At 38.2% G+C, this 19229-nt stretch overlaps 1 long non-coding RNA gene, 1 other non-coding gene and 2 pseudogenes across 2 annotated transcripts in view; all 4 read left to right on the top strand.

Moving 5' to 3' along the window:
* The window catches only part of LOC150041357 (uncharacterized), a 74735-nt gene that overhangs the window by 54353 nt on the left and 1153 nt on the right, over positions 1 to 19229 (top strand). The gene's annotated exons all lie outside the window — the stretch shown is intronic.
* On the top strand, positions 293 to 399 carry LOC150041358 (U6 spliceosomal RNA). The gene has a single exon (XR_016533987.1). It is a non-coding gene; the product is annotated as a U6 spliceosomal RNA (small nuclear RNA).
* Positions 3487 to 4697, top strand: LOC150041359 (large ribosomal subunit protein uL3 pseudogene; annotated as a pseudogene).
* LOC150041360 (small integral membrane protein 8 pseudogene) lies at positions 18045 to 18371 on the top strand (annotated as a pseudogene).

Below are 19229 nucleotides of genomic sequence, written 5' to 3' on the forward strand. Positions count from 1 at the left end.
AGTCTGGCAAATGTTAGTGGACTCCCATGTTAATAAGCCGAGTATGGTGGTGCACTCTCATAATCCCAGTTGCATGGGGTTAAGAGATAGAAGGATAATGGTTAAAGCCCAGCTCTGGAAAAAGCAAAAACGTGTCTGAAAAATAGAATGAGAAAGGAATGAAGCCATGGCTCAAATGGCAAAAATCTCTTTAGCACATATGTGGCCCTACATTCAATCTCTAGCACTGCAAAATAAAACTCTAGATTTCTAATTCTCTGCCTTATATGCTATGTGAGGAAAGTTGGAGATCATGCTCACTGTGGTAGCACATATACTAAAAATGGAACAATACAGAGAAGATTATCATGGCCCCTGCGCAAGGATGATAAGCAAATTCGTGAAGTATATGGTCAGTTTCTAGCAAGGAGAAGGGTCAATTTCCACATTCTTTGTCAATGAATGAGGAGCTATTCATTCAACATCAAATGACATATGTTTATTTGCATCTGGCTTACTTCAGTTAGTATAATTTTTCCAAGTCTTTCCATTTCCTTATGATGGGATAATGCCATTCTTTTTTTTTTTTGCCAGTCCAGGGCTTGAGCTCAGGGCCTGAGCACTGTCCATGGGTTTCTCAAGGCTAGAGCTCTACCACTTGAGCCTCAGCACCACTTCTGGCTTTTTTCTATGTATGTGGTACCAAGGAATTGAATCTGGGTCGTCATGCATGCTAGGCAAGCACTCTACCACTAGGCCAAACTCCCGGCCTGGTAATGCCATTCTTTCTAATAAAAGAGTAGAATTACATTGTGTATAAATACCACATTTTCTTTTTTTTTGTTTTTGTTTTTATTTTTTTCATATATTTTTATTTTAATTAATAGAAGGGTTACATTATATTCACCAGATAGAAGGTGCATTACTTCACAAATATTGATACCCTTTCTCATGTCATGGTCCCCATTTCTCTCCTCCCCTCTCTCTGCTCATCTTGATTTCCCCCTTTCCCTATCCTATTTCAAATAACCAATTAAGCATATATAAAATGTATCAGATAACAAGGTGAAATATTGTAACAATATGAGATAACCAAGGGACAGCAAAGGAGATGAGAGATAACATAGTACTTTAATGACAACAATCACTCATTATATGGCTTTTGTTTCTATATCCTAGAGGTCCTTACATTTAGCATCATACTAAATGGCCTTATGTATCTAGATTTTGTTCTATTGTGAATCTCTGCTAGGAGAGCCCAAGCTTTCTACTGATTATGACAAATGAGGGAAACCATTGAGCCTATGTTCCTTTGAGTCTGGCTTACTTCCCTTAATATGATTTTTTTCTAAGTCTTTCATTTTCTTGATCCATTCATCCACTGAGAGTCATGTGAATTGATTCCATATCTTGGCTATGGCAATTGATGCTACAATGAACATTGTTATGCTGGTAACTTTATTGTGGCTTGGTTTGTGCTCTATTAGATAAATGTCCAGGAGTAGTATTTCTGAATTATAGGGGAGTTCTATGTTTAGTCTTTTGAGGAACTTCCATCCTGCTTTCCAGAGTTGTTGGATGAGTTTACATTCCTATCCACATTATGGTAGTGTTCCCTTTTGGCCACATCCCCACCAGCATCTGTTAGTTTTCTTGATAATGGCCATTCTAACTGGGGTCAGGGAGAATCTCAAAGTTTTTTAATTTGTATTTATTCTGTGGCCAGAGAGATTGAACATTTCTTCATATGGCTATTGGCTGCTGTTGTTGTTGTTGTTGTTGTTGTTGTTGTTGTTGTTGTTCTTCTTCTTCTTCTTCTTCTTCTTCTTCTTCTTCTTCTTCTTCTTCTTCTTCTTCTTCTTCCTCTTCCTCTTGTAGGTTGTGGGACTTGAACTCTGGGCCTGGGCATTGTCCTTGAGCTCTTCAGCTCAAGGCTACTGCCCTACCTCTGGCCCTGGGCATTGTTCCTGCGCTCATTAGCCCAAGGCTACAGACTCCGACCTACCCTTGAGCCAAGCCCACATCCCATTTTCTAGAGGCTAATTAGGGATAAGACTCTCAGGTTCTTTTGTGCCCAGCTTGGCTTTGAACCTTAATCCTCAGATCTCAGCCTCCTGAATAGCTAGGATTACAGGCCTGAGCCACCACACCCAGCTTTGATTTTGAATCTTTTTTTTTTTTTCTGAATTGTTACTTAAGAGATTTCAACCTGTGTCTAGACATCCTAGTGTTTACTCTATACTTCCTGTAACATTTCACTTATCTGGCCTTACATTGAGGTCTTCCATGCATTTTCAATTTGTTCTGGTGCAGGGTGATGTATAAGGCTCTAGCATCAGTTTTTTTTACATGTGGGTAGCCAATTTTGTGAGCACCATTTTTTGAAGAGGCTGTCTTTCTTCCAACCTATGTTTTTAGCTCCCTTGTTTTAAGCCAGGCCCAAAGGAACATACGTTTCATGAGTTCCCATTTGTAGCATCTAGAAGGTGTCTATAGCTCTGTAAGTAAACACATGGCAAAAGAAAAATAAATACACTGGGTTATGGCAAATTATACAGATATCTAGGTATTCATACAGAGTGAGACCAAAAGAAGATATTCTTAGGAGAGGACCAAAAAGGCACAGTTGGTATGTGCATCTAATTGCATAAAATAATATTTATCAAAATGAACTCCAGGAAATGTAAGCAAGAGTTTCCTTTTTCTTTGTTGATGTTTTTGTTTTCTTTTTCTTTTGTCTTGTTTGTTCATTTATCTGTCTTGGGAGGTTAGAGGGTCCACAGAAATGGTGGGACAAAATGTGAATAATTGCCTCAATGATACTCACTAGACAGTATGTTGAAAATAAACTACAATTTGTTGATAGGTCTCAGAGGGAAAATCTAGGAGATAGTGAGGGAATGGCTGACGTTGTTCAGAAAGAAATGTACTTTTTATCTGACTTTTATAACTGTAACCCTTCTGTATGTCATCTTTATAATAACAATAAAAAAATTAAAAAAATAAATAAAAATTAAAAAAGAACAAACGACAATAAGCAAGTCCCAATGATGTTAGGATGCAGGGAAAAGTAAAAGCTATGCTTTATTGGAGAAATATGTCATAAACCTTTAGAACGAATAAACCTTTAGAATGAAGAAGTATTCTACTGGCTGTTGCTCATTTCTTCAGAGAAAATTCTATTTCATTAATATGTCTCTTACAACAAAGCAAATGTACCCTTTGCTTTCCATTGAGACATTTATAAGAAATTTTGATATGGACCTGTATTAGTTAGCATTCCATCACCATGACAAAATACCTAAGTTAAAACATTTATATAGAGGAAATATTTTTTTGGCTCATGATTTCAGAGCTTCCAGTTGAGTCACTTGGTTACCTTCCTTTGATCTTGTAATGGAGCTGAACATCTTGGTGAATGCATGTGATAGAGAGCAAATCTTCTCAGCTCATTGCAGCTTAGAAACAGAGGAATCTGGCTCTCTACTGGTGGGCTCACGAGGCCAAATGTCTCACAGGAAGTTCCCCGCTCCCAGACATGGGTCCTTGGGCTTCTCGAAAATGTAGCAACCCGCCTCCGGGGAGGGTGAAGAGCTTTCCCAAGGATGACGCCTCTAAACCTGTCCACGTCACGGCCTTTCTAGGCTATAAGGCTGGCATGACTCACATCGTGCGGGAAGTGGAGAAGCCAGGATCCAAGGTGACCAAGAAGAAAGTTGTAGAGGCAGTGACCATTGTGGAGACCCCACCCACAGTGATTGTCGGCATCATGGGCTACATCGAAAACCCTCGAGGCCTGCGGACCTTCAAGACAATCTTTGCAGAGCACATCAGTGATGAGTGCAGAAGGCACTTCTACAAGAACTGGCACAAATCTAAGAAGGCCTTCACCAAGTACTGCAAGAAATGGCAGGATGACGTTGGTAAGAAGCAGCTGGAAAAGGACTTCAACAGCATGAAGAAGTATTGCCAGGTCATCTCCATTATAGCCCACACCCAGATGTGCCTGCTTCCTCTGTGTCAGAAGAAGGCCCACCTGATGGAGATCCAAGAGAACGGGGGCACCATGGCGGAGAAGCTGGACTGGGCCTGGGAGAGGCTGGAGCAGCAGGTCCCAGTGAACCAAGTGTTCAGGCAGGATGAGATGATTGATGTCATTGTTTTGACCAAGGGCAATGGATACAAAGGGGTCACCAGTCTCTGGCACACCAGGAAAGTCCCCTGCAAGACCCATCGAGGCCTACGTAAGGTTGCCTGTATTGGAGCCTGGCATCCTGCCCGGGTGGCCTTCTTTGTGGCCCGGGCTGGACAGAAAGGCTACCATCACCACACTGAGATCAATAAGATCTACAAACTCGGCCAGGGCTACCTGATAAAAGATGGCAAGCTAATGAAGAACAATGCGTCCACTGACTACCACCTTTCAGACGACAGCATTAACCAATGGATGGCTTTGTCCATTACGGTGAAGTGACCAATGACTTCGTTATGCTGAAAGGCTGTATGGTGGAACCAAGAAGCGAGTGCTCGCCCTCAGGAAGTCCTTGCTTGTAACAACCAAATAGCGGGCTCTGGAGAAGATCGACCTCAGGTTCATCGACACTACCTCCAAGTTTGGTCATGACCACTTCCAGATAATGGAGAAGACAGCATTCATGAGACCACTTAAGAAAGACCGTATTGCCAAAGAAGAAGGCGCAGTAATGCCCACGCCTTGAGTGCATTGTCCAGCTGGTGGCATCTTAATTAAAAGCTCCCAATGTCTAGAGAGAGAGAGAGAGGGAGGGAGGGAGGGAGGGAGGGAGGGAGAGAGAGAGAGAGAGAGAGAGAGAGAGAGAGAGAGAGAGAGAGAGAGAGAGAGAGAGAGAGAGAGAGAGAGAGAGAGAGAGGAGATATGAATCTGAATCTTCTGGAATCCAAATATCCCTTTCAAAGATGTACTGTCAGTAATCTAAAAAAAAGATCCACAATGCTCAAATAGTGGTTCATATTTGGCTATCAAACTTTTGGAGAATATTTAAGATCCATACCATAAAAAAAGTAAACTACAGAAAAATTCCAAGAATAGCACCAATTGCTCTGACTCTGCCATTATTTTTCTTATTTGCTTCTATTCTGCCTTTATGCAATATAGTATACAGTTAAACTAAAGTTCCTTTCAATCACCACCCCATTGTCATTTCTCTTCCACATTAGAGAGAAACAGTATGATATATTTCATACCTGTACATGCACATAATCAAAAATAAAGATCCCGATTGTTCTGTAGATGAGTAGGATTTATAGGACAGACACCACCATATATTCTCTCCTTGAAAGACAACTAGGATGTTTTCACTCTTATTGATATTACCAAGAATACTAGACTGTTCCTTTTTAGGATAAGCCTATCTCTTCTTATATTCTTTTTGTTACTAATAAATTCAGCCCTAGACTTAACAATCATAGAGAGACTCTGAGAGGAAGAAAGAAGATCATTGTTCAGAACTAGGGACTTGACGAGCAGCACAGTAGTGATTTTGCTTGAGTTTTTAATCTCCTATATACCCAACATAAGGTGCTTCAGCAGCCCCCAAACTAAATCCAATAGACTCGTACTAAAAACAACAACAATAACAACAACAACAAATGTTTCATAAACAGCCTGTTCCCACTTGTTAAGGTACTAGAGAATTGTGGCCTGATATAAAAGTATCTGTTTGGTTGGCAAGTCTTATTCTACTACAGGTAACCGCCAATGGAATAATTATTCCCCTATCTCTCACAGTTTCAGAGGAGCCAAGCAGAAACTGATATTCCATACTATCTTCTTTTGCAGAATGTGATAACTATACTCTGATTCAGGAAAACAGGTCTTTGACTCTACTCCCCAAAATGAAACAAGGTGATGTTCCTCTCAGCCCCGTACTTGGGTGTTCCCTCTTATGTAGAAGTAAGGGATATGATATTTCCTTGTCTGGGGCTGATATTGGGAATGTGAGAAGGGCAGCTGATTTTTCATCCTCTGAGTTATCTGATAAAGGCATGTGACACTTCAAGTTGCTGTCAGTGAGTCCAGAAGGAAGTGTGCTTCTATACCTCTGCCTAGCTCAACAAGGTGAGACAAAAGGAGAAAGATGAGATAATAGAAATTGCAACCCCCACATGATGGCAACAGAGCCCAGGGGAGAGTTGAATCTCCATCCCTACACAATGACATTAAAGATTGTACGTAGGTTTGGAAGGTAGGCATAAAGAAAATTAAGATGCTAGGCAAGGTAGTCATGCCTTTAATCCAAGTTAATTAGGAGGCTGAGACTGGGCACTAAAGACCATGAGACTCTTATCTCCAAGTAACTACCAGAAAACCAGAAGTGGCTATGTGGCTCAAGGGGTAGGGCTGTAGACTTGAGTTGAAGAGCAGCGCTGGTGCAAATCCCAGGCCCAGAGTTGAAGTCTCATAGCCGACCAAAAAAAAAAAAAAATTAAGGGCCGAGAATCTCACAGCATTGTATGCACATCATATCATAGTATACAACTGAAAATCACTTTGTATAGGAAGATACTCTGCAGTCATAAATAATGAGATGACACAATTATTTGAGGCCATTAAAGTAGAATTGAGAAAAAAGCTTCTATCCACAATAGCAAACTAATGTTCATGACACTGGAGTTTGAATTTAGGGCTTTTCCTCTTCTAGGCATATGCTCTGATGCTCTGCCACTTGACTCATACTCCATCCCTTTTTGTTCTCATTATTTTAAAAATAGAATCTTGCCTTTTGCCTGGGCATCTCTGAAGCATAGCATCACTGTTTATACTTTCTATCTTACCTGGGATGACAGTGGTGAGACAAATTTTTTTGTGTGTGTGTCATGGGGCTTAAACTCTGGCCTGGGTGCTGTCCCTGAGCTCTTCAGCTCAAGGATACCACCCTACCCTTGAACCATAGTCCCACTTTCTGTTTTTCAGTGGTTAATTGGAGACAAGAGTCTCTCAGCTTTGTATCGCTCAGGCTGGCTTTGTACCAAGATCCTCAGATCTCAGCCTTCTGAGTAGGTAGGATTACAGGCGTGAGCCTCTGTGCCAGCAAATTATATTTATTTTCGTGTATTTATTTATTTATTTATTTATTTATTGAACTCCGGGCCTGAGCACTGCCCTTGGGCTTTCCTCAAGGCTAGAGGTCTACCACTTGAGCCACAGCACCACTTCTAGCTTTTTCTATGTATGTGTTACCAGGGAATCGAACCCCAGTCTTTGTGCATGCTAAGCAAGCACTCTACCACTAGGCCAAACTCCTGGCCCCCCAAAATTCTTAATTCTTCTGATCTCAGTATCGCAAGTGTTAATTTACAGGTGTGAGCCACTGGACTTATCTAACACTCGTGTGTGTGTGTGTGTGTGTGTGTGTGTGTGTGTGTGTGTGTGTGTGTGTCTGTCTGTCTGTCTGTCTGTCTGTCTGTCTGTCTGTCTGTCTGTGTTGGTGCTGGGACTTGAATTCAGGGCCTGAAAACTAATTGTAAAAACTATTTTCTCAAGGCTAGTGTTCTATCAATTGAGCTACAGCTCCATCTCTGCCTTTTTTAGTGGTTAATTGGAGATTAAAGTCTCAAAGACTTTCCTGCCTATGCTGGCTTTGACTCACAATCCTCAGTTTTCAGCCTCCTGAGTAGCTAGGATTGCAGGCATGAACTACCAGTACTATGCAACAAATATTCTTATAATAAATACAAAACATATCAGATAAATGAAAAATATGAAGAATGTAAACTATTATGAAGCTATGTAATGGCACTGACAAATATATTGACTCAATTTTAAAAGATCCACAGACAGCCTCAGTAATAGAGTGAATGTGAGACACGAACAAATAAGTGAGCTTGAACTTAAGGGTAGATAGTGGAAATTGCCTCATTTGAATACAGAGGGAAAATAAGGTGAGAAATAATAAAAATGTTCATCACTCCTTAGCCACTGTTCATTTTTACAATGACAAACCCCTCAAATTTCTGTTATTAGAGTTTTAGAAGACAAGGAGAAAGCATCAAGCTGAAAAGTAAGTTGATTAAATCAAGGTAAACAATTTTGAAATGGGGAAAAAGACACAGATATACAGATTTAAGAATCTATGTGTAGCCCAAGTAGGATAAATCCAAAGAAAATTGTACCAAGATTTCATGATAAATTTCTGAAACCTAAACATAAAAAAATCTTGGAAATTGGCCGGGAGTTTGGCCTAATGTTAGAGTGCTTGCCTAGCATGCATAGAAGAAGCCAGAAGTTTTGCTGTGGCTCAAGTGGTAGAGCTATAGCCTTGAGGAAAGCCCAAGGACAGTGCTGAAGCCCTGAGTTTTAACAAGCCCCAGGACTGGCAAAAAAAGTCTTGGAAAAGCCAGAGCAATAAGGAACCAAATATCAATGAACTTGTTAACTGAAAAAATGGAATTCTGAAGAAAATGGCATAGAAAGAAATGTCAGCACCTTATTTTGTATGTGACTAAAGTATCCTTCAAACATGAAGGTGAGGACTGGTGATGAGACTTTGGGGCAGTGTGCTTGCTCAATATGCATGAGACTGTATGTCTAAGTAAGCCTCACTAAAAATGGAGAAAGGAAGACAATGTTGAGAAAAAACCCAGATTTGTTGCTAAATTCTCTAAGCACAAATGAAATAATAAAAGTGCTAGAACTTCAGGAAGGAAACCAATAGTAGAATAGGTAAAAATGGAGGGAAATATAATCTAATAATTGTTTTTTCAAACTATAATTTTAAAAATCATTTTAAATTGTAATTGTTTTATGATAAATACAAGAAAATTTATATCATCATTTGAGGTGGTACTGAAAGTAGGGAAACAAGAAAACAGATATGTATATGCATGTATATATGTATATATCAGCCACTGCAAAATATATAATATAAATTATAAAACAAATACTTATAAAAATAGAAATGGAATTCTATTAAATGCTCAAGTGATCCAAAAGGAATCCCTGGAAAGGATAGAAGAACAAGAAACAGAATAGTATACAAATGAGAAATATACATAGTTACTTTAAGTTTAAATTGCATAAAAGTGGCATTTAAAAGATTCCTCAAAGAAACCGGTATAATTAATAGATATTCCTCATTTCAATCCCTTTCCTCATCCCTACAAATCGTTATCCCTAGAACTATCTGCATGAATTTACCTATTATGATTATTTCACGTAAACAGAAAGCTACTGGATGTGGATCTTTTTCACTAACATCATTCATCACATTGCATCACACTCCTTTATTTTTAAGCTATTATATATTGTGTATATGATATGGTACCAACGACTAGAGTAGTTTCATTAGGTGCTTTATTTAGTTTGCTCATCAAAACAATCTTTGGCAGCAAGTAAGATTATCACTATCTTAGAGCAGGTAAATTTAGCATCCCACAGCTAGTAAATAGCTCAGCCAGAAATTAAGCACAGGTTTGATGCCAGAACTAATGTTCCTTCCACTATGCTTCTGTCTATTCATTGTCCAAAATAGAGTGGAACTGCTCTAGAAGTCAATTTGGGATCTTTGCAATATCTTGTGATAATTATTTTGTAGCTATGACAATAATATTTGAGGGTTCTAATGGCTTCACAGTAATTCTTTTGAGAACAGGAAGTACTGGTTCCCTCTAACCATGAAAGCTGACTTTACTGAACTGGGCTTCCCATATTTTGCCAATTCTTCTGCATGCAAACAGATCTGGCCCATATCCTCCCCTGTATACAACAAAGGACTTAAGTGTCATCAAAACTTTAAGATTTTTAGATGAAAGGGATATGAATATATATATATATATACATATATTTGTTATACTGTGCTTGACAGTGTTTTAGGTATGTTTTCACATTTAATCAATGGACATGAAAGATATTGTTTTCTACAGACAGCTATAACTATTTTCAAGAGAAACCTGGATGTTCCAGAGTGTTTCATTTTGTGAATTTTTTCTAGAGTTGCTTTTTTACAAATCAATTTTTCTGAAGTGGTGAAAAGAGCATTTTAAAATTTCCTCTTAGAGACTTGAGAGCAGAAAATTTGTTGAGCAAATAATGTGTGGTTGGGCAAAGCAGCTTAGGTAGCCAGATTTTCAGTGGATAATTTGATATTCTTAGATTGTCAAATAGTGTAAGCCATCCAGGTAATTTGCTGCATTGAATCAAAACAAAATCTCCTCCCCAAGTCCCTACAACCTATTTTTTGTTGTTTGAAATGTTGCCTAACAATAGCTTTCTCCTTTCAACTCCTGATTCTGCACCATCTGTTAAGATAGTGCCTATTTTGAATGCAGTGGCTCATACACTCTATCATTCTTATAGCTCTCAGAAAAGTCAGGCCATTTGGAGAACGAATCCTGATATTGGAGAAGGAAAGGAGGAGCAAATGTGGAATTACATTTTCTATGGATTTCTGGATTTCTATGGATTTTTTGAATCTGAATAGCTGTCCTGTCATTTTCTGTCCTTTCAAAATCATTTTGCCTCTGGTCTATAGCTAGATTTGGGCCTTGTTCAAAGTCTTAGAAGTATCCTTTGTACATTAAATTGCCTTTTGTGTGTAAGCCATTGATCAGAGCCCCATATTATCAAGTGAATGGTGAAAAAAATGGAAGTTCAGTATTCACCTTGAATGCTCCAGCCAATGAATAAGATTAGTAAGTAGGATAAGGAAGTAGTATCACCTTTTTACCTTCCTAACATCAAACAATCTTGTTATGAATGCTTGCTGGGAAAACAGGAACTGCTGAGGGACATACTAATGCCAACGAATAAAGATTGCATGGGAGAAGATTGCAGGCTAAAATGGGAAGATGGACAAGTTCCTCTTCCATCTAACCATTCATTTTGATCAACACTTAGAGCCAAATTATGAGCACCTAAGTCTCTATAATGGTTAAATTTATACATTTGCTTATATGGGTCATGGGCTATCCAGGTATCTGGTTAAACACTATTTTGGATATATCTGTAGGGATGTTTTGAATGAGATTAACACCTGAATTCATACACTAAGTAAAGGAGATTGTCTTCCCTAATGTGCATGAATCACATCAAATGTATTGCAGGAATATATCAAATAAAGGTTGAGTAAACATTTTTATTATTATCTTTAGTTGGATAGTTTCTATTCCACAAAGAATTTTATGAATACAATGTGTCTTGATCAATGTCACCCTTTTAGACAGTCTCACCCATCCTTCCCAACCCATCCCTTCACTGTCTTTTCTTGATTATCTTCCTTTTTCTATTTTTTATTGTATTTTATTGTTGGAATAATGTATAGAGGGGTTACAGTTACATTTGTCAGGTAGTGGGTACATTACTTCTTGAACCTTGATACCCCTTCTCATGGTTTGGTCTTCCTTTCCCTCGCCATTCCCCTTCCCAGTCATCTTGTTTTCCCCCTTCCCTTCCCTATTTCAAATAAACTAATAAGTGTATGTACTGTACCAGGTAACAAAGTTAGATACAGTAACCACATGAAATTAACCACAAGCGGAATAAAAAGAGAAAAGAAATAACTTCACATAGTACATTAAGAACAGCAACCACAAAAATAAATCCCTTGTTTCCATGTCCTAGAGTTCATTTCATTTAGTCTCATCCTCTATGGCCATATGTACATAGTTTTGAGCTATTGTGATCCTTTTCTAGGAGAATCCTAGATGTGTACTAATTATTACAAGTGAGTGATGCCATGGAGTCTATGCTCCATCTTTTCTTGTGCCTGTATTGAGGCTTGGTAGATAATTGCAATTAAGAATCTCATTGACAAAAAGAAATGCAAGTCAAAACAACTCTAAGATTCCACCTCACAGTTAGAATGGCCAGGATCAAGAAATCTAATAACAACAGATGCTGGAGGGGATGTGGCCAGGAGGGATCAGTACTACACTGTTGGTGGGAGTGCAAACTCGTTCAACCACTATGGAAAGCAGTGTGGCAGTTCCTCAAAAGACTAAACACAGAACTCCCCTATGACCCAGCAATTCCACTACTTGGCATTTACCCTAATTGTCCACAAACAAGGACATACTAAATCCACTATGACCCAGCAATTCCACTACTTGGCATTTACCCTAATCGTCCACAAACAAGGACATACTAAATCCACTAGCACAACAATGTTCATTGCAGCACTATTTACCATACCAAAGACATGGAACCAGCCCAGATGCCCCTCAGTGGATGAGTGGATCAACAAGATGTGGTATTTATACACAATGGAATTCTATGCTGCTGTCAGAAAGAATGACATCGCCCCATTTGTAAGGAAATGGAAAGACTTAGAAAAATCATATTAAGTGAAGTAAGCCAGACTCAAAGGAACATAGGCTCAATGGTTTCCCTCAATAGAAACCTTGGGCTCTCCTAGCAGAGATTTACAATAGAACAAAACCTAAATACGTAAGGCCATGTAGAATGACGCTAAATGAAGGATCTCCAGGATATAGAAACAAAAGCCATATAATGAGTGATTGCTGTCCTTAACGTACTATGTTATCTCTCATCTCTTTTTCTGTCCCTTGGTTATCTCATATTGTTACAGTATTTCACCTGGTTATCTGATATATTGTATATATGTGTATTTGGTTATTTGAAGTCGGATAGGGAAGGTTCCGGGGCTTACCGGCAGCAAATTGGGGTTCCTGAAATAGGGGGCAGGGACTGGAAAAAATAGAAGAGAGCCAAACACATCGGGTCCTGGAGGTCTGCAGCCCAGGCAAAAACTGCCGCCCCGTTTATTATCAACTCAAAGCTTATATCCCTTCTTGAGACCAGGGTACTGCCAGGTGTTACATCCAGATGGTTAATCAGGGAACTGTTGGGGGTTACATTCATATGGTAAATCTCAGATCAATTGAACAGGACAAGGCCAAAAAACAATAAGACAATCAAGCAATTATCTGATGCAAATCAAAGTACAGTTTGATTCCACTCTGGCTCCCAACAGGAAGGGAGGAAAACAAGATGAGGGGCGGGTGTGGGGGGAGGGAATTGGGGACCCAGACATGAGAAAGGGTATCAATGTATGTGAAGTGATGCATCCTCTATCTGGTGAATATAATGTAACCCTTCTATTAATTACAACAAAAATATATGAACAAAACAGTCTCATGGACTTTTTCTATTCTAGCTGTCTTTAACCTCCAATCTACACATCTCAGCCTTCTAAGTGGCTATAATTAAGGTCTGATTATCTTTTATTTATTTATTTTTAATGTTTTTATTGTAATTAATAAAAGGGTTACATGATATTTGCCAGATAGAAGGTGCATTAATTCACATACATTGATTTTCTAAATCTTTCCATTTCCTAACAAATGGGGCGATGTCGTTTTTTTCTGACAGCAGCATAGAATTCCATTGTGTATAAATACCACATCTTGTTGATCCACTCATCCACTGAGGGGCATCTGGGTTGGTTCCATGTCTTTGGTATGGTAAATAGTGCTGCAATGAACATTGTTGTGCTAGTGGATTTAGTATGTCCTTGTTTGTGGACGATAAGGGTAAATGCCAAGTAGTGGAATTGCTGGATCATAGGGGAGTTCTATGTTTAGTCTTTTAAATGCATCAATTTTCTGCATTTGGACTCAGATTCAGACAGGAGCTTACACTATTGGCCTCCTTGGTTCTTAGATCTGCAGCCTAGGATTGAAACTCTGCCTTAGAGTATCATGGTATAATTGTTTTCCCACGGTTGGTTGTTTGTTTTTCAGGACAACTTTGACTAATAAAGTACCCTAATTTCCAATTTTGAATATTACTTTCTTGAATAACAGAAAATCTGTCCAAACCATCAAACCATGACCTTCTTGGGAAACAGAGGCATGTGTTTTACTGCTTCTGGAACTTGGAGAAATTCTAATTTTTCCCATGTAAGTGGCAATCACCTTTTTTTATATACTCACAAAAACCCAGATAAAGCTTAAAATTTAGAAAACAGAACTTCGAGGGGGAGTTATTCAGTCTTATGGTTAAGTATAATGTTGACTGCATGGGACTAGAATCAGCTTTTACTGGAATCATCTGTTCTGTCTGGGGATATTTCAAAAGCCTAGTCTGAATCACTTATATCTGAGTGTGTTGCTGTTTTATGGGAGGGAGTTGTCTTGTGTACTGTATGGACAGTGCTCAGAATACTACAACATGGAGGTTTGATTAGACTTCTTCGAAGATACAATTCGTCATTTGTTCACCATGTACAGATCGTTCTGGAGACTACACTAACCAGAAATACAGCTATACCTACATAGCAAATGATCATAAAACAAAAATGTAATTGGCCTGAATATGTTCAAATTTTTATCAAGAATAGGGAACATTTAGCTCCCAGAGGATGAAGATTAGACTTGAAGGTTCTTTTTATTTCATTTACAAGTCAGTTTTTAAGAGATGATTCTATTTATATGTGAAGTTAGGAACAAAAACATGACATTTAATGTGTTTTGTGACAAAATGTTAAAAAAGCAAGAGGAAGTTTTACAGTGATAGTGTTTATCTTGGCAAAAGTGTGATGATTGTGATGGCTATAAACAATAATGGCTACTTACTAAGTGCTTGATGCTGTTTTTAGGGGTTTACATATACCAACTCATTTAGTTCTCAAAAGACTACTTTCACCTACACAGCTTAATTTTGGGATGCTCCTTAAGTGAGAAAAAAGGAAGTCTTTAAAGAGTGCTTGCACTGTGGAACTTTAAATAGAAATTAAATTCTGTCCATTTTTTCCTACTGTTAAAATGTAAAAGACTGCTTTCTTTTCTTTTTTCTTTTAAATACTGTGAGGGGCCAGGAGTGTGGCTTAGTGGTAGAGTGTTTGACTCGAATGCACAAAGTCCTGGGTTTGGGTATTCAGTACCACATACATAGAAAAAGCTGGTAGTGGTGCTGTGGCTCAAGTGGTAGAGCACCAGCCTTGATAAAGCCTAAGGATAGTGCTCAGACCTTGAGCTCAAGCCCCAGGACTGGCAAAAAAATGCCATGAGATCTCTGCTTCTTGACCTTTGAAAAGCAACAAACTCTTGTCTTTTCTGTTTCTTCCTCTCTGCTCATTTCTTTCCTTTTCTTTTGTTCTACTCTCATCCTCTTCATTCTTTCCACAGTGGCCAGGTATACAAAGATAAAAGACCCAATTTATATGGGTATGTATCGATGTACATCAGGCCATTTGAAATCTAAATTACTAAGAAAATTTTTCATTGTTCACCACCTTATGGTTTGTCGAGTAAATAAACTCTGATAGTCATATCTAATCTGAGCATGTTTTTTTTAATCAGGTGTCTTGATTATCTTTCACTATTCTCTTTTAATATGGTGTGTGTGTGTGTCAGAGTTGAGGGTTACAATATTAGAAATGACTCATATTTACCTTGTCATCCAGCACTTCATTTCTGAGCTCTGTATAGATATATGCACAGTGCCTAGCCCTCAAATATCTGGTTATGAGAAGCTAGGAGAAATTGATTCTTATTTTATAGTACATATACTAAAAACAAAACAAATGTACTTTGATCCAGAGGACTGGCTTGGCCAAGTTATGAACATTCTAATAAACATGTGCCCTTGGACCTTATGAAAATGAGATAAACCATTGAATGCAAAGCAAGTTTTAACCAAAGGATACCAAGACAGATCAATTTCTGAGCTTTCTGCCAGGTTTAACTGGAACCCTCTCTGAACACTAGTTAGATACTACCTTTATCTGAGTAGATAAGCAAACAAGCATCTCCAGATAAAGTTAAATAGACCTAGGATGAACTCCTTTAAAAGTAAACTGGGTTGTTTAAAAATTTTGGTCCAAATTAGTCCAGGTGAGCCTCTTTATTAAATAAAATGATACATGAAAAATAACACTCTCTCCCTGGTAGTTCATGCCTGTAATTCTATCAGAAGGCTGAGTTCTGAGGATCATGGTTTGAAGCCAGCACAGGCAGGAAAGTCTGTGGAACTCAGAAAAGGCCAGAAGTTGCTTTATGGTTCAAGTGATAGAGCTCTGGATTGGAGCAAAAGAAGCTCAGATACAGCACCCAGGCTCTGAGTTCAAGCCACGGGCAAAAAGGAAAAAATAAACCAAAACCAAAAACTTTTCTAAGGAGAGAGTTTATTCCTCTGTAGCATTGTTCTTCTAACAAATAAAAGTACTACAATAATAACATGGATTTGCTTTACAATTTCCAATGCAGATTGATTACTGAAGTGAAAATTAGTCTTAAGAATTTCTGTACTTAGGAGGGAGAAGAGAGGATGCTGGGGGAAACGAGAAGGTAAGTGGAGACAGAGATAGACCAGAGAGACCAAGAGACAGAGACACAAATATATGGATATATCTCAGATCCTCTGTGTGAAGTAGAAATTATGAAATAAAGTTTATATGCACAGAGCTCCATGGACTGGGTATCTGTATATTTCTTTTTTTTTTCTTTTTTTTCTTTTTTTTTTTTTTTGCCAGTCCTGGGCTTGAGCTCAGGGCACTGTCCTTGGACTTTCTCAAGGCTAGAGCTCTACCACTTGAGCCTCAGCACCACTTCTGGCTTTTTTCTATGTATGTGGTACGAAGTAATCGAATACGGGTCTTCATGCATGCTAGGCAAGCACTTTAACCACTAGGCCAAACTCCCGGCCCCGGTATCTGTATATTTCATGCTGAATCAGCCATATAGCTGCTTAATTCCTCTTCCTGTAGTGTCCTATCACACTTCAACCCCATTGAATGATTGCCCTGTTTATTTCTCTCTCCCTGCTTTCTGTCATAATTTATCTGTTCTGAATCTTGTTGATTGGTTAATACTTATTAGCTGCTTAAAAAGAATATGTTTTGGAAATGGAAAATACAGAAATAGCCCCAACCCTTCATTTTATACCTGGAATCCAAAAATAGAAAGCACCTTGTTCGGAGACATGTAGCTTGTTAATGAGAACTGACAGGCCATCCCTTTCCATGTCCTATTTGAAAATGTAATCTCCTGTAATTTTTCAGCTCAAAGTAGTGACACCACCTGTGGTGGAATTACCAACTACTGGTATGGAGTAATAGATGAGAAAAGATTGGAACAATTTTGTAGCTTCTGTAGAAAACTTGTCTATACTTTGTGCAGTGGATTGGCTCTAGCTGTTGAGGTTTGCCATTTAATGGATGCAGTAATAAGAGCCTGTGTTTAGTGAGCATGTGATTTTTAACTAGTTATACCTGTCACATACCTATGTTATTTGTGCTATTTTCCATAGGTACTGTCTCTGTTATCGTCTCAGCTAGAATTGTAAAGAAGTGTTTTCTTTGGAAGAGAGGAGTCTATTATAAGCATTGTGTACCATTTCATTGAGATCATTTCCATTCTTTTCTTTCACAAATTACTGGTCTGAGTTTTCCCACACAAATGAAAAGAAACAGCTTTTGTTAAAAATGTATAGGGCTGTTCCCTAAGAAATTCAGGAGGCCATCCAGGAGCACTAGAAATCACATCTGTCTTTATGCTTTGCTTCATAGATTCTTTTTTTAATTTTTTCTTCATTTTTTATTGTAATTAATAGAAGGGTTACATTATATTCACCAAACAGAAGGTACATTACTTCTCCAATATTGATACCCTTTCTCATGTCATGGTCCCCATTTCTTCTCCCCCCCCTCATCTCGATTTCCCCCCTTCTCTGTCATATTTCAAATAACCATAGCTTCATAGATTCTATTTGGAATATAATATACCAAATAGTTAATTGTTAAAAAAAACTTCTCCTTCAGATGATGTGACAAATGAATATACTGCTACTTGCTGTCAAAAAAGACCTAGGTTAGTTGGTTCATTCTTTCTAACTTTACTTCAATTAAACCTCTCCAATTAAACAGGATAGAGTTAGGAAGTTATTATCAGTGAGGAAACAGTATATGACAGAACAGAGATAAGAAATATATATTAAAAAAAGATCCTATGCCATATGTTAAATTTTCAATCAAAGGTAAAATTATGATTCTTAGACAGATGTCAAAATGAATACACATAGGCGCGCAGGCGGCGTGCCGCAGAGTGGTAATAAAGCATTGTCAGTCAAGATGTCTTCATCACCTGAGCCTCCATCATTTAAAAAAGAACCACCCAAAGAGAAAGACTTTCCAAACCCAGGGCTCAGAGGCGTTCACACAACGACCTTATTTCGAGCTGTGAATTCTGAACTCTTCATTAAACCTAACAAACCAGTAATGGCTTTTGGATTGGTGACCCTTTTGCTTTGTGTGGCTTACCTTGGTTATCTACACGCAACACAAGACAATAAGAAGGACCTCTACGAAGCTATCGACAGTGAAGGACATAGTTATATGAGAAGGAAAACGTCTAAATGGGATTGAAGTGCTGATTCCTGCAGATAGAGCTTCCTTAGAAACCTTTCACTGGAAGGCGTTGTGAGTGAGCACAGTCATATTTGGTGTCATATAAAATGGTAAACTGTGGCGGCCCCCAGTACACTCTAGTAATATGTCCCATTACTCTTAGCAGTTGTTACCTCATTCTTTTCCCACAGATTTTGCCAATATTCCCATCCTCTTGTAAAAGTGCCTTCAGGATAGAAGTTATTCTTGTTAATTGTTGTGTTCTGCAAAATAAAAGTATCTAGTGCTGTTAAATTTGCATGGAGTTTTTAATGTTTTAAACCTGTGTCTTTACAAGTGATAGGAAAATTTAGTTGTTGGTTTTTTGTTTGGTTGTTTGTGGAGGAAATTTTCATTTTCTACCTGACATAGAACCTGTATATGTAAATAAATCATAATTTTAAACCCTCAAGTCAACATTAAAGTATGAAAAATAAGAAAAAACAAAAAAATGAATACACATAGAAGAAATCAGGCATCTGCTATAATATATTTTTAAAAAAATCCAACATCACTTCTTTATATGGATTTACTTGAAGTGAAGGAATGTTGAGATAAAGCAACTAGACAAACTTGAACAAAATCACTGTTGTATATGACATAATTTGCCTGTCACTTAGTTATCTGACATTTGTAAAGAATTGCAAATATAATTCAGTGACAATAAATGGATAGAACTGGATAACACATTGAATCCTGTTTTGAAACGTTTTTCTACATGTGTTGGAGTAACTCAAAAATTGTATAGCTACTGTATAGTTTAATGTGATAAGTGATTGTAGAAAGACAGCTGAAGGCCAGAATATGGATGACTCTATCAACTGAGCTAAGAATAATGGATAATGGAAAGGGTAGCATTTATTAAGGCGT

The sequence above is a fragment of the Megascapheus bottae genome, chromosome X (genome assembly GCF_031878675.1).
Source record: "Megascapheus bottae isolate mThoBot1 chromosome X, mThoBot2.hap1, whole genome shotgun sequence".
NCBI classification, from domain to species: Eukaryota; Metazoa; Chordata; class Mammalia; order Rodentia; family Geomyidae; genus Megascapheus; species Megascapheus bottae.